Genomic DNA, 16,121 nt, shown 5'->3' on the forward strand with positions numbered 1-16,121 from the left:
TGATTTTGGGGGGGAAACCCATGAAAGTAATTAAAATTGATCAATTTAATTCATTGGTCATTTATTTTAAAATAAATGTTCTTATACTGATTATAAAATCATTCTGAAATAGGACTGGCATCAGCAGTGGAGAATAATTTTTAATCATTTAGAAATTGGGAGCCATATAATACAAGTCACTGAGGTGAAATTCAGCAGCCATGAGAAGGCAAATGGGGACTTATTAACAAGCAAAGTTTTGGGGCTTAGACCTGGAGAAGGAGTTGTGATGTGCAGGAAACCATTATAACACCACTCAGGCCGTGCTCTCTGGCTGCTGCTGCCACCCCCGCCCTTGCCTACGGAGCACATTAAAGATCTAAAACCATGACTGACTCCAAGTACTTCACAACCAATAAAAAGGGAGAAATCTTTGAATTAAAGGCTGAACTCAACAATGAAAAGAAAGAAAAGAGGAAGGAGGCTGTGAAGAAAGTGATTGCTGCTATGACTGTGGGGAAAGATGTTAGCTCTCTTTCTAGATGTAGTGAACTATATGCAGACGGACAATCTGGAACTGAAGAAGCTTGTGTATCTCTACTTGATGAACTATGCCAAGAGTCAGCCAGACATGGCTACCATGGCTGTCAACAGCTTTGTGAAGGACTGTGAAGATCCCAATCCTTTGATTCAAGCCTTGGCAGTCAGACCCATGGGGTGCATCTGAGTTGACAAGATTATAGAATATCTCTGTGAGCCCCTCCACAAGTGCTTAAAGGATGATGATCCTTATGTCCGGAAGACAGCAGCAGTCTGTGTGGCAAAACTCCATGACATCAATGCCCAGATGGTGGAAGATCAGGAATTTCTGGATTCTCTGCAGGATCTCATAGCAGATTCAAATCCAATGGTGGTAGCTAATGCTGTAGCAGCATTATCTGAAATAAGTGAATCTCACCCCAGCATCAACTTACTCGATCTATAACAGAACATTAATAAGCTACTGACAGCCCTGAATGAGTGCACCAAATGGGGCCAGATTTTCATCCTGGACTGCCTGTCTAATTACAATCCTAAAGATGACCAGGAGGCTCAGAGCATCTGTGAGCAGGTAACTCTCGTTATCTCATGCCAACTCAGCAGTAGTGCTTTCATCAGTAAAAGTCTTAATGAAATTTCTAGAGTTGCTACCCAAGGACTCTGACTACTACAATATGCTGCTGAAGAAGTTGGCCCCTCCACTTGTCATTTGGCTGTCTGGGGAGCCAGAGGTGCAATATGCCTGAGGAACATCAACCTAATTGTCCAGAAAAGGCCTGAAATCTTGAAGCAGGAAGTAAGTTTTCATTGTGAAATACAATGATCCCATCTATGTGAAACTAGAGAAATCGGACATCATGATTCATTGGCATCCCAAGCCAACGTTACTCAGGTTCTGGCTGAACTGAAAGAATATGCCACAGAGGTGGATGTTGATTTTGTATGCAAAGCTGTGCGAGCCATCGGGTGGTGTGCCATCAAGGTGGAGCAATCTGCAGAGCGCTGTGTGAGCACATTGCTTGATCTCATCCAAACCAAAGTAAATTATGTGGTCCAAGAGGTGACTGTTGTCATCAGGGACATCTTCTGCAAATACTCCAACAAATATGAAGGTATCATTGCCACACTGTGTGAGAACTTAGATTCACTGGATGAGCCAGGTGCTTGAGAAGCTATGATTTGGATTGTGGGATAATGTGCTGAAAGAACTGACAATGAAGATGAGTTACTAGAGAGCTTCCTGGAGGGTTTTCATGATTAAAGCACCCAAGTGCAGCTCACTCTGCTCACTGCCATAGTGAAGCTGTTTCTCAAGAAACCATCAGAAACACAGGAGCTGGTACAGCAGGTCTTGAGTTTGGGAACACAGGATTCTGATAATCCTGACCTTTGAGACCAGGGTTATATTTATTGGCGCCTTCTCTCAACTGATCCTGTCACAGCTAAAGTAGTAGTCTTGGGAGGAGGGAGCAAGATGGTGGAAGAATAGGACGGCGAGACCACTTTCACCCCCACAAATTCAACAAAAGAACATTTGAACGCTGAGTAATATTCCACAAAACAACTTCTGAATGCTGGCAGAGGACATCAGGCACCCAGAAAAGCAGCCCATTGTCTTCGAAAGGAGGTAGGAAAAAACATAAAAGATAAAAAGAGAGGCAAAAGAGGTAGGGACAGAGCTCCATCCCAGGAAGGGAGGCTTAAAAAAAAGAGAAGTTTCCAAACACCAGGAAACACTCTCACTGGCAAGTCTGTGGCGAGCCTTGGAACCTCAGAGGGCCATATAACCGGGAGGAAAAAGAAAGAAATAATTAAAACCCACAGATTACCGGCCAAAGGGTAACTCCCAGTGGAGAAGCAACGCAGACGCCCACATCTGCCATTAGCAAGTGGGGGCTGGGCAGGGAGGAGCTGGCTGAACTGCTTAGAGAAAGGACTGGGCCTGAATGCCGGGAGAGCAATCTGAGAGAACTAATGGGGGATAGCAAAGCAGACTGGGATAGCTTCCCCATGAAAAGGTGAAAAGCCTTAACCTAAAGAAGGCTGATCGCCGAAGAATTGATGCTTTTGAACTGTGGTGTTGGAGAAGACCCTTGAGAGTCCCTTGTACCGCAAGGAGGTCCAACCAGTCCATTCTAAGGGAGATCGATCCTGGGTGTTCATTGGAGGGACTGATGCTAAAGCTGAAACTGCAATACTTTGGCCACCTCATGCGACGAGTTGACTCACTGGAAAAGACTCTGATGCTGGGAAAGTTTGGGGGCGGGAGGAGAAGGGGACAACCGAGAATGAGATGGCTGGATGGCATCACCGACTCTGTGGACATGAGTTTGAGTGAACTCCTGGAGTTGGTGATGGACAGGGAGGCCTGGCGTGCTGTGATTCATGGGGTCGTGGAGAGTTGGACATGACTGAGTGACTGAACTGAACTGAACTGAACTGAAGACTCCACCAGCCCCGCTCACAGAACAAAGGGCTGAGCAGAGCTAGCTGGCTGCGGACGGCCCATCCCCAGCCGAGACAGGCAGGGGAGGGCAGCCAGAGCCGGAAGGCAGCAACTGCGGCCCCAGAGAGGTTTCCAATACCAGCTGCAGGCAGGTTTCATTGCTAACCAAGACTTCTTGGGTTTCTGGCCGGTTGACATCCACCTGAGAAGGTGCACTGGCTGTGCACCCAGAAAACCGAGTGGGAGAGACCAGGGAGGCGATAAGTTGCAGCAAACACGCTTGCCAAACGCCTGGTCACCTGAGCTGCTCAGACCGGGGAAGGCACAAAACACAGGCCCAACCAAGTCTGTGCCTTTGTGGAGTACCCGAGTACCTGAACCTGAGCAGCTTAGACCTGGGTCATGCATGCAACCCAGCACCAGCCGCGGACAGCTCCTGGCAGAGTAACCTAGAGCCTGTGCAGGGTAGACTTGTACAACACACGTGCCGTGACCGGGGGCAAATCCAGTGTGGCTGAGACACTGTGAGCACTCCCCACAGATGCCAGAGATATTTGTCTGCAGCATTCCTCCCTTCCCAGAACATGACTGAACAAGTGAGCCTTAAAAAGTGTCCACCACCGCCCCCTAGTTTCAGGGCAGAAATTAGACACTGAAGAGACCAGTAAACAGAAGCTAAAACAGAGGGAACCACCTTGGAAATGACAGATAGAGAAGTCTAGAGGCTACTCCAAGAATAAGACCAAAAACCAGAGGCAAGAGGCTTAAGCCCGAATCCTGAGAACACCAGAGAACTTCTGACTCCAGGGAACATTAATCGATAGGAGTTCATCAAACACCTCCATACTTACACTGAAACCAAGCACCACCCAAGGGTCAACAAGTTCCAGAGCAAGACATACCATGCAAATTCTCCAGCAACACAGGAAAATAGCCCTGAGCTTCAATATACAGGCTGTCCAAAGTCACTCCAAACCCACTGACATCTCATAACTCATTACTGGACACTTCATTGCACTCCAGAGAAAAGAAATCCAGCTCCACCCACCAGAACACTGACACAAGCTTCCCTAACCAGGGAACCCTGACAAGCCACCCGTCCAACCCCACACACAGCGAGGAAACTACATAATAAAGAGAACTCCACAAAGAGCCATAAGACGGAAAGGCCACCCCAAGCACAGCAATATAAGCAGGATGAAGAGGCATAGAAATACCCAGCAAGTAAAGGAACAGGATAAATGCCCACCAACACAAACAAAAGAGGAAGATATAGGGAATCTACCTGATAAAGAATTTCAAATTTTGATGGTGAAAATGATTCAAAATCTTGAAAGCAAAATGGAGTTACAGATAAATAACCTGGAGAAAAGGATTGAGAAGATGCAAGAAAGGTTTAATAAGGATTTAGAGGAGATGGTGATGGACAGGGAGGCCTGGCGTGCTGTGATTCATGGGGTCGCGGAGAGTCGGACACGACTGAGCAACTGAACTGAACTGATACAATGAATAATGCAATAGATGAGATCAGAAACACTCTGGAGGTAACAAACAGTAGAATAACGGAGGCAGAACTCAGGATAAGCGAGCTAGAAGATAGAATTGTATGAATAAATGAAACAGAGAGGAAAAAAGAAAAAGAATTAAAAGAAATGAGGACAATATTAGAGACCTCTGGGACAATGTTAAATGCCCCAACATTCGAATCATAGGAGTCCCAGAAGAAGAAGACAAAAGGAAAGACCATGAGAGAATACTTGAGGAGATAATAGTTGAAAACTTCCCTAAAATGGGGAGGAAATAATCACCCAAGTCCAAGAAACCCAGAGAATCCCTAACAGGAAAAACCCAAGGCGAAATATTCCAAGACACATATTAATCAAATTAACAAAGATCAAACACAAAGAACAAATATTAAAAGCAGCAAGGGAAAAGCAACAAATAACACACAAGGGGATTCCCATAAGGATAACAGCTGATCTTTCAACGAAACTCTTCAGTCCAGGAGGGAATGGCAAGACATACTTAAAGTGATGAAAGAAAGTAACCTACAGCCCAGATTACTGTACCCAGAAAAGATCTCATTCAAATATGAAGGAGAAATCAAAAGCTTTACAGACAAGCAAAAGCTGAGAGAATTCAGCATCACCAAACCAGCTCTCCAACAAATGCTAAAGGATCTTCTCTAGACTGGAAACAAAGAAAGAGTGTATAAACTTGAAACCAAAACAATAAAGAAAATGGCAACGGGATCATACTTATCAATAATTACCTTAAACGTAAATGGGTTGAATGCCCCAACCAAAAGACAAAGGCTGGCTGAATGGATACAAAAACAAGAACCCCATATATGTTGTCTACAAGAGACCCACCTCAAAACGAGGGACACATACAGACTGAAAGTGAAGGGCTGGAAAAAGACATTCCATGCAAATAGAGACCAAAAGAAAGCAGGAGTAGCAATACTCATATCAGATAAAAATAGACTTTAAAACAAAGGCTGTGAAAAGAGACAAAGAAGGAAACTACATAATGATCAAAGGATCAATCCAAGAAGAAGATATAACAATTCTAAATATTTATGCACCCAACATAGGAGTACCGGAATATGTAAGACAATTACTAACAAGTATGAAAGGGGAAATTAACAACAACGCAATAATAGTGGGAGACTTTAATACCCCACTCACACCTATGGATAGATAAACTAAACAGAAAATTAACAAGGAAACACAAACTTTAAATGATACAATAGACCAGTTAGACCTAACAGATCTCTATAGGACATTTCACCAAAAAACAATGAATTTCACCTTTTTCTCAAGTGCACACGGAACCTTTTCCAGGACAGATCACATCCTGGGCCAAAAATCTAGCCTTAGAAAATTCAAAAAATTGAAATCATTCCAAGCAACTTTTCTGACCACAATGCAATAAGATTAGATCTCAATTACAGGAGAAAAAGTATTAAAAATGTCAACATATGGAGGCTGCACAACACGCTGCTGAATAACCAACAAATCATAGAAGAAATCAAAAGAGAAATTAAAATATGCATAGAAATGAATGAAAATGAACACACGACAACCCAAAACCTCTGGGACACTGTAAAAGCAGTGCTAAGGGGAAGGTTCATAGCAATACAGGCACAACTCAAGAAACAAGAAAAAAGTCAACTAAATAACGTAACTCTACATCTAAAGAAACTAGAAAAGGAAGAAATGAAGAACCCCAGGGTTAATAGAAGGAAAGAAATCTTAAAAATAAAGGCAGAAATAAATGCAAAAGAAACAAAAGAGATCATAGCAAAAATCAATAAAGCCAAAAGCTGGTTCTTTGAGAGGGTAAATAAAATTGACAAACCACTAGCCAGACTCATCAAGAAACAAAGGGAGAAGAACCAAATCAATAAAATTAGAAATGAAAATGGAGAGAACACAACCAACAACCTAGAAATACAAAGGATTATTAGAGAATACCATCAGCAATTATATGGCAATAAAATGGACAACTTGGAAGAAATGGACAAATTCTTAGAAAAGTACACCTTGCCAAAACTGAACCAGGAAGAAATAGAAAATCTTAATAGACCCATCAAAAGCAAGGATATAGAAGCTGTAATCAAAAATCTTCCAGCAAACAAAAGCCCAGGTCCAGATGGCTTCACAGCTGAATTCTACCAAAAGTTTAGAGAAGAGCTAACACCTATTCTACTCAAACTCTTCCAGAAAATTGCTGAGGAAGGGAAACTTCCAAACTCATTCTATGAGGCCACCATCACCCTAATCCCAAAACCTGGTAAAGACCCCACAAAGAAAGAAAACTACAGACCAATATCACTGATGAACATACATGCAAAATTCTTTAACAAATTTCTAGCAGTCAGAATCCAACAACACATTAAGATCATACATCATGACCAAGTGGGCTTTATCCCAGGAATGCAAGGATTATTCAATATCCTCAAATCAATCAATGTAATATACCACATTAACAAACTGAAAAATAAAAATCATATGATTATCTCAATAGATGGAGAGAAAGCCTTCGAAAATTTCAACATCCATTTATGATAAAAACCCTCCAGAAGGTAGGAATAGAAGGAACATACCTCAACATAATAAAAGCTATATATGACAAACCCACAGCAAACATTATCCTCAATGGTGAAAAACTGAAAGCATTTCCCCTAAAGTCAGGAACAAGACAAGGGTGCCCACTCTCACCACTACTATTCAACATAGTTCTGGAAGTTTTGGCCACAGCAATCAGAGCAGAAAAAGACATAAAAGGAATACAAATTGGAAAAGAAGAAGTAAAACTTTCACTGTTTGCTGATGACTCTACACAGAAAACCCTAAAGACTCTACCAGAAAACTATTAGAGCTAATCAATGAATACAGTAAAGTTGCAGGATATAAAATCAAGACACAGAAATCCCTTGCATTCCTATACACTAATAATGAGAAAATACAAAGTGAAATTAAGGAAACTATTCCATTCACTGTTGCAACGAAAAGAATTAAATACTTAGGAATATATTTACCTAAGGAAACAAAAGACCTGTACATAGAAAACTATAAAACACTGGTGAAAGTAATCAAAGAGGACACTAATAGATGGAGAAATATACTGTGTTCGTGGATTGGAAGAATAAATATTGTGAAAATGAGTATACTACCCAAGGTAATTTATACATTCAATGCAATCCCTATCAAGCTAGCAATATTTTTCACAGAACTAGAACAAATAATCTCACAATTTGTATGGAAATACAAAAAACCTCGAATAGCCAAAGCAATTTTGAGGAAGAAAAATGGAACCAGGGGAATCAACCTGCCAGACTTCAGGCTCTACTACAAAGCCACAGTCATCAAGACAGTATGGTACTGGCATAAAGACAGAAATATAGATCAATGGAACAAAATAGAGAGCCCAGAGATAAATCACGCACCTGTGGACACCTTATATTTGACAAACGAGGCAAGAATATAAAATTGAAAAAAGACAGTCTCTTTAACAAGTGGTGCTGGGAAAACTGGTTAGCCACTTGTAAAAGAATGAAACTAGAACACTTCCTAACATCATATACAAAAATAAACTCAAAATGGATTAAAGATCTAAATGTAAGACCAGAAACTATAAAACTCCTAGAGGAGAACATAGGCAAAACACTCTCTGACATAAATCACAGCAGGATCCTCCAAGACCCACCTCCCAGAATATTGGAAATAAAAGCAAAAATAAACAAATGGGACCTAATTAAAATCAAAAGCTTTTGCACAGCAAAGGAAACTATAAGCAAGTTGAAAAGACAGCCTTCAGAATGGGAGAAAATAATAGCAAATGAAGCAACTGACAAAGAATTAATCTCCAAAATATACAAGCAGCTCCTGCAGCTCAATTCCAGAAAAATAAATGACCCATCAAAAAATGGGCCAAAGAACTAAACAGACATTTCTCCAAAGAAGACATAAAGATGGCTAACAAGCACATGAAAAAATGCTCAACATCCCTCATAATCAGTTCAGTTCAGTTCAGTTGCTCAGTCGTGTCTGACTCTTCGCGACCCCATGAATCACAGCACTCCAGGACTCCCTGTCCATCACCAACTCCCGGAGTTCACTCAAACTCATGTCCACAGAGTCAGTGATGCCATCCAGCCATCTCATTCTCAGACGTCCCCTTCTCCTCCCACCCCCAAACTTTCCCAGCATCAGAGTCCTTTCCAGTGAATCAACTCGTCGCATGAGGTGGCCAAAGTATTGCAGTTTCAGCCTTAGCATCAGTCCCTCCAATGAACACCCAGGATTGATCTCCTCTAGAATGGACTGGTTGGATATCCTTGCAGTACAAGGGACTCTCAAGAGTCTTCTCCAACACCACAGTTCAAAAGCATCAATTCTTCAGTGATCAGCCTTCTTCATAGTCCAACTCTCACATCCATACATGACCACGGGAAAAACCATTGCCTTGACTAGACGGACCTTGGTTGGCAAAGTAATGTCTCTGCTTTTTAATATACTATCAAGGTTGGTCATAATTTTCCTTCCAAGGAGTAAGCATCTTTTAATTTCATGGCTGCAGTCACCATCTGCAGTGATTTTGGAGCCCAAAAAAATAAAATCTGACACTGTCTCCACTGTTTTTCCATCTATTTCCCCTGAAGTGATGGGACCAGATGCCATGATCGTCGTTTTCTGAATGTTGAGCTCCAAGCCAACATTTTCACTCTCCTCTTTCACTTTCATCAAGAGGCTTTGAGTTCCTCTTCACTTTCTGCCATAAGGGTGGTGTCATCTGCATATCTGAGGTTATTGATATTTCTCCCAGCAATCTTGATTCCAGCTTGTGCTTCTTCCAGCCCAGCGTTCCTCATGATGTACTCTGCATATAAGTTAAATAAGCAGGGTAACAATATACAGCCTTGATGTACTCCTTTTCCTATTTGGAACCAGTCTGTTGTTCCATGTACAGTTCTGACTATTGCTTCCTGACCTGCATACAGGTTTCTCAAAAGGTCAGGTGGTCTTGTATTCCCATCTCTTTCAGAATTTTCCACTGTTTATTGTGATCCACACAGTCAAAGGCTTTGGCATAGTCAATGAAGCAGAAGTAGATGGTTTTCTGGAACTCATAATCAGAGAAATGCAAATCAAAACCACAATGAGATACCATTTCACACCAGTCAGAATGACTGCTATCCAAAAGTCTACATGCAATAAATGCTGGAGAGGGTGTGGAGAGAAGGGAACCCTCTTACACTGTTGGTGGGAATGCAAACTAATACAGCCACTATGGAGAACAGTGAGGAGATTCCTTAAAAAACTGGAAGTAGAACTGCCATACGATCCACCAATCACACTCCTGGGCATACACACCGAAGAAACCAGAATTGAAAGAGAAACATGTACTCCAATGTTCATCGCAGCACTGTTTATAATAGCCAGGACATGGAAGCAACCTAGATGTCCATCTGCAGACGAATGGATAAGAAAGCCTTGGTACATATACACAATGGAGTATTACTCAGCCATTAAAAAGAATACATTTGAATCAGTTCTAATGAGGTGGATGAAACTAGAGCCTATTATACAGAGTGAAGTAAGCCAGAAAGAAAAACACCAATACAGTATACTAACTCATATATATGGAATTTATAAAGATGGTAATGATAACCTTGTATACGAGACAGCAAAAGAGACACAGGTGTACAGAAGAGTCTTTGGGACTCTGGGAGAGGGTGAGGGTGGGGTGATTTGGGAGAATGGTATTGAAGCATGTATATTATCATATGTGAAACAAATCACCAGTCCAGGTTCGATGCATAACACAGGATGCTCAGGGCTGGTGCACGGGGATGACCCAGAGGGAGGATAAGGGGAGGAGGGATGTGGGAGGGGGGTTCAGGAAGGGGAACATATGTACACTCGGGGCAGATTCATGTCAATGTATGGCAAAACCAACCAATATAATATTGCAAAATAATTAGCCTCCAATAAAAAATAAATAAAAATATAAAAATAAATAAAGTAGTCTTGTCTGAAAAGCCATTATTTCTGAGGAGACAGATCTTATTGAGCCAACTCTATTGGATGAGCTAATCTGCCACATTGGTTCTTTGACCTCCGTGTACCATAAGCTGCCCAATGCTTTTGTGGAAGGAAGTCATGGAATCCATCGCAAACACGCCAATACATCATGGGAGCACTGATGCGGGTGACAGCCCTGTTGGCATCACTCCCGCTAACTTGGGACAGCCTCAGGTTGTCTCCTCCCAGGGTGACCTTCTGGGGGATCTTTTAAACCTTGACCTTGGTCCCCCAGTCAATGTGCCACAGGTATCTTCCATGCAGATGGGAGCAGTGGATCTCTTGGGAGGAGGACTAGATAGTCTGGTGGGACAGTCCTTCATCCCATCACCAGTGACTGCAACCTTTGCTCCTTCCCCTACTCCTGCTATGGTCAGCAGTGGTCTGAATGACCTGTTTGAACTTTCCACAGGAATAGGCATGGCACCTGGTGGATATGTGGCTCCTAAGGCTGTCTGATTGCCTGCAGTAAAGGCTAAAGGCCTGGAGATTTCAGGAACATTTACTCACCCCCAAGGGCACATCTATATGGAAATGAACTTCACCAACAAAGTTCTGCAGCACATGACAGACTCTGCAATTCAGTTTAATAAGAATAGCTTTGGTGTCATACCCAGCACTCCTCTGGCCACCCATACACCACTGACACCAAACCAGAGCATTGATGTCTCTCTGCCTCTCAACACCTTGGTCCCCATCATGAAGATAGAGCCTTTGAACAACTGGCAGGTGGCTGTGAAAAATATATTGATGTCGTCTACTTCAGCTGCCTCATCCTACTCACCGTGCTTTCTGCAGAAGATGGCAAAATGCAGAACCAGGTCTTCCTTGCAACATGGAAGGATATTCCCATTGAAAATGAACTTCAGTTTCAGATTAAGGAATTTCATTTAAATGTTGACACTGTTCCCAGCAAGTTGTGAAACAACAATGTTTATACTATAGCCAAGAGGAATGTAGAAGGGCAGGACATGTTGTACCAATCCTTGAAGCTCACTAACGGTATTTGGATTTTGGCCGAGCTACATATCCAGCCAGGAAACCCCAATTACACACTGTCGCTGAAGTGGAGACCTCCCGAGGTCTCCCAGTACATCTATCAGGTCTACAACAGCATTCTGAAAAACTAATAGACTGATCCAGTGCCCTCCAGCTACCCTGTTATCGGTGCAGGCCAAGAACTCTTAACTGGAAGAAATTGTTATCGCCATGTAGAATCTGAACCCGAACACACTGAGGCCACCCACCAAGGTAGTGACTAGTGTAACCTGTGCTAACGTTAGGGCACTGCCTGTTGGATAGTTTTAGCTTCCTGTGAACGTCTGTAACCACTGCTTCAGTCACTTCCCACCTCATGCCACCTGCTGCTATCTGTCCTTACTTGTGGGCTTCTCGAACATGCTGCCCTTACAGTGGCTGGCAGTTCTGAGTGTACTTTGATATTCTGTAATCAAGAGTTCATTTCAAAAGCAGAAAAAGACAAAAAAAAATGCTAAAGCAAGGAAAAGTGTCACTGAAACATAAACTGAAGTTTATTGTTTTATATTTTTGTACATATGAGAAATTGAGGGAATAGTGTGTAACTGAAAGAAGGGTTAAAGCAACCGCACAGTCCTGGAGGAAAGAAACACAGTTTCTTGCCACCCTGTGGCAGCCCTGTTCCTGATCACATTTTTTCTCTCCAAACTCCTTTTCCTGTGATTCCTCCTGCCCCGTATTCTCATCTCATCTGATGCTCTGCAGCTAGGAATAGTGGTCTTCCTTGAATGGTGCTGGAGGGTGTAGGAAATGGGCCTTGACAGTAGAGGCTGAGAGGAATGAGAACTTAACTACATTCCTTTCCACAGATCGAATCCGTGAATAACACTGATGAAAGAATTTCAGTAGAGATGGGAAACAGGAATCAAAATGCCCTCCCTACATCTCCCACTCTGGATTTAATTTAATCTCAGGTCCAGTTCACATCTAAAATCTTGGTTTTAGAGTTGAAACCGACTTACTTCACACAATAACTCATCCAACTTTGTTTTTCTAAAAAGGAAAAAGATAAAAGACAAACAGGATGTTACTGCCTGAGGGCTGTTGACTGTTCACAGCAAAGGTGGGAGGCTGGTTCTCCAAATTCCCGACAGTGTTGTTCCCACCGCAGGACCCTCTCATTGATTTTCTTTCCTCAATGCCTTTCTCCTACCTTTCCGGTGTCTGCTTCCTCGTGGCTCTCCTCACACTCTATGCAGATTCTGGCCTCCATTCACTGGCATCCGGTGGCAGCAGAGTCTCGGTCTAGGGACTTGAACGTAAACCCTGATGGCAGAATGAAGGAGTAGCAAACATGCTCCCGGAGCCTCAGTGCTGGAGGGCAGCAGGGTGGATGCCGGGATGAAGTGGCTTCCGGTGCCACACAGTCATCCTTCAGCTCTCTTATCCGCTAGACACTTGTGTTGTTTAGGCTCCCAGGCAGTTGAGATCACCTCAGAGGGCCAAGCCATCATTTTCATCTCTCGAAAGATCGGGAAATGTGAGAACCCCTTGCCCCCCTGGACACATTGGGTGTGGTCTGTCGATCGTGCCGCGAACAGCAGAAGTGTTCGCAGTTTCACCTGTGGTTACTGCTGCTGCCCAGCACGGATGTTCAGCGTCCATGACCGAGATTGCTTCTCAGATGCCCCTGCTCTCATGCAGGACTCGGACCTGAAAGTGAGTCCAAAAAAGGAGGAATCCTAGAAAACAGCAGAAACTACCCCTCAACCGTGTTGCAAGTGAAATGTCCCTGACTCATACCACTTGCAAAGCTACGGGGAGCAGGTCCCCCAAAGCAGTTTCTTAAGCCTTGAGACTCTCCACGAGAAGAATTCCTGGGGTGCGGAACAGGAACCCCTCAGGCCCACTGGATGGTGGGTGGGAGGCGGGTCGGATGGTGACAGGCGGGGTAGAAAAGCGGGTGGGTGAAGCTGCGTGGTTGGGAGACTGCTCGTGGAGTCAGTGGGATACAGGCAGTGAAGAAGGTCCCCACTGCAAATGCAGTGTTCTCGCCTCGAAGCAAAGCGCAGCTCCAGGCAGCAGAGCTTGTGGCAGGGTAGGCAGACAGTGTGGAAACCCCCATTCTCTCAGCCTCCCCGCAGTCAAGGCGACGCTCTTTGGAGAGGCTGCCTCCCGGTTTGCCTCTGAGCAGTTGGGGAGATTCTGCTCCACGGAAAGGACCTCTCTCCTGAAGAGACAGAGCCTGTCGCCTCCACCGCAGTGTCCCTGAGGGCCCATTTCGAGCTTGGCCGAACTGGGGGACGAATGGAGGCTGCCCTGCAGTCCCGTATTGGCCACTGCAGCCTGTCTCTGTAACCTGTGTCAGCCGCTGCCTCACACAGGGCACGGGAAGCACGCACACACACCCAGAACTCTTCCTGGTAGAGATTCGCTGAGAGTCTGTCCTCGCCCAAGCTTTTTCGTGTGTCTGCGTGGCGATCCTTGGGACTGGAAAGAAGCAAGAGGGGGCTAAGTGTTGCCCTAAAAATACTTATCATTCTTTTGTTGTTAGGATCTGTTCTGGGGGAGGGTTGGGGGCGGGAGTAGCTTGACATTGTCTTGGTCAGTATTAACTCTCATTTAAACACACACAAAAAATAATAAATAAAAAATAAATAAGCAAAGTTTGAGAGAGTCCAATTGATTGGTAGGGCTTTAAAGTCATTGTCAACTGTTCTAAGAGTTCATTTCAGGTTTATAGCAAGTCTAGGATTTACACAAACTGCCCTGAATAACTTAAAGGAATTCCAAAGTGTACATTCTATAGCAGGGGTCCCCAACCTCCAGGATCTAATGCCTGATGATCTGAGGTGGAGCTGATGTAATAATAACAGAAATAAAAAGCACAAGAAATGGAATGCACTTGAATCATCCCGAAACCATCCCCCTGCCCTGGCCCATGGAAAACTTGTTTTCCACAAAACCAGTCCTTGGTACCAAAAAGGTTGGGGACAACTGTTCTATAGGATGTTATTAGGACTATCTCTCCTTTGTGCTCAGTCATGTCCAACTCTTTGCAACCCCATGGACTGTGGCCTGACAAGCTTCTCTATCCATGGAATTTCCCAGGCATGGAATTTCCTCCTCCAGTAGATCTTCCCAATCCAGGCACCAAACCCACATCTCTCCTCTCCTGCACTGGCAGGCAAATTCTTTACCACTGCACCACCTGGGAAGCCATAGAAAGGTACAAAAATAAAATGAGTTTGGGAAGACATGGGTTAAGGCAGTCCTTCTCAGAGCCTTTAATCAATCACTGTGGATTATGACTCTGAAAGAAGGAGTGAGAGAATTACATAATATACAATGTGTCTCAAACTCTTTTGACCAATATAACAGTTATCTATTTCCACAATAATTCTGGATGAGCCATTCTAAACTCAGTGGCTTAAAATAACAACTGTTTGTGCTCACAGACCAGCAGTTTGACTAAAATAGCTCTGATTCAAGTTGCAGGTCTATGGATCTGGAGTTCCATATTCCACTTGCTCTCCTCAGCCCAGAAGCCTTCTCCTTAGGCAATGGCAGAGGTTCAAATGACATAGTGAAAATGCATGTGATCTCTTGAGTCCCAGTCTTAGGATCATCACAGTGTCTCTCTAATCTATATTCAATGGGACAAAGCAAGTTCACACAACCAAGCCCAAAGTCAAGAGGTGATAAAATGTGCTCTGTCCATGATGACATCATTGCAAGGAAGTGGATCTGAAGAGAAGTAAAAGATCTGAAACCAACCATCCAACCTCTCATAATCACAGAACTCTTTGTTTATAGATCATCTCACGGCAGTAGGGTTCTACAGAACACACTTTCAGAAACACTGCAATATCTCGTTGGTGTGTGTGTAATGTTCCTGTTAGTGGGAACAAAACACAGCAACATCCTGAGATGAAGCCATCTGAGAAATGTTTTTAAATCTCACAATCTAAATGGACATCTGTTAGATTTCTAACAGGAAAGAATTCTTCCATCTAATGGGACTTTAAAATTTCTCCTACTGTCACAACTCACCAGGAACTCAACCCCAAAAGTGAATATGAACACAATATGTTCAGTTGAGAGACAGCACTTCTGGATAGCGCCATCCAGAACACTGTCAAGGCTTTGGAGGGAGACAGATCCTCCTATAGGAGTGGATGATTACGACTCACTTCTCAGAAGCTGTGCTCAAGTAAGTGTAAAGTCAAAGACCAAGTTGACAGCACGTGGATCTAGGAGAGAAGTGACATCCCAGCCCAGACCAGGATCCTCAGGAGAAAGCCACACTAGGTCTATGAACAGTCCCTTAATGTGGAGGAAGAGACCCCAGGATCCCTTGTGTGCCCTTGCAATCTATGCATACACATGTGGAGTAAATTGAATCTCATTTGCATCAGCATGTGTGGTCTATCATCTCATTCATTTCTTTCATTATTTTTATAAGACCAGAATCAATAGACCACACCAAAAATTTCTGACCCAGATGATAAGCATAGTCAGAAGTCTGTGTCCTTCTGGGACAAAACACAGTGGGACAAAATCAGGTCAGCAGCAGCTCCTACACT

General features: G+C 43.5%; 1 pseudogene; it reads left to right on the top strand.

The window, feature by feature from the left end:
* Positions 1 to 278: 278 nt before the first annotated feature.
* LOC129560976 (AP-2 complex subunit beta-like) lies at positions 279 to 11,687 on the top strand (annotated as a pseudogene).
* Positions 11,688 to 16,121: the final 4,434 nt, after the last annotated feature.

This window comes from Moschus berezovskii, chromosome 10 (genome assembly GCF_049115385.1).
Source record: "Moschus berezovskii isolate FMDL1 chromosome 10, NW_MosBer_1.0, whole genome shotgun sequence".
Taxonomy (NCBI): Eukaryota; Metazoa; Chordata; class Mammalia; order Artiodactyla; family Moschidae; genus Moschus; species Moschus berezovskii.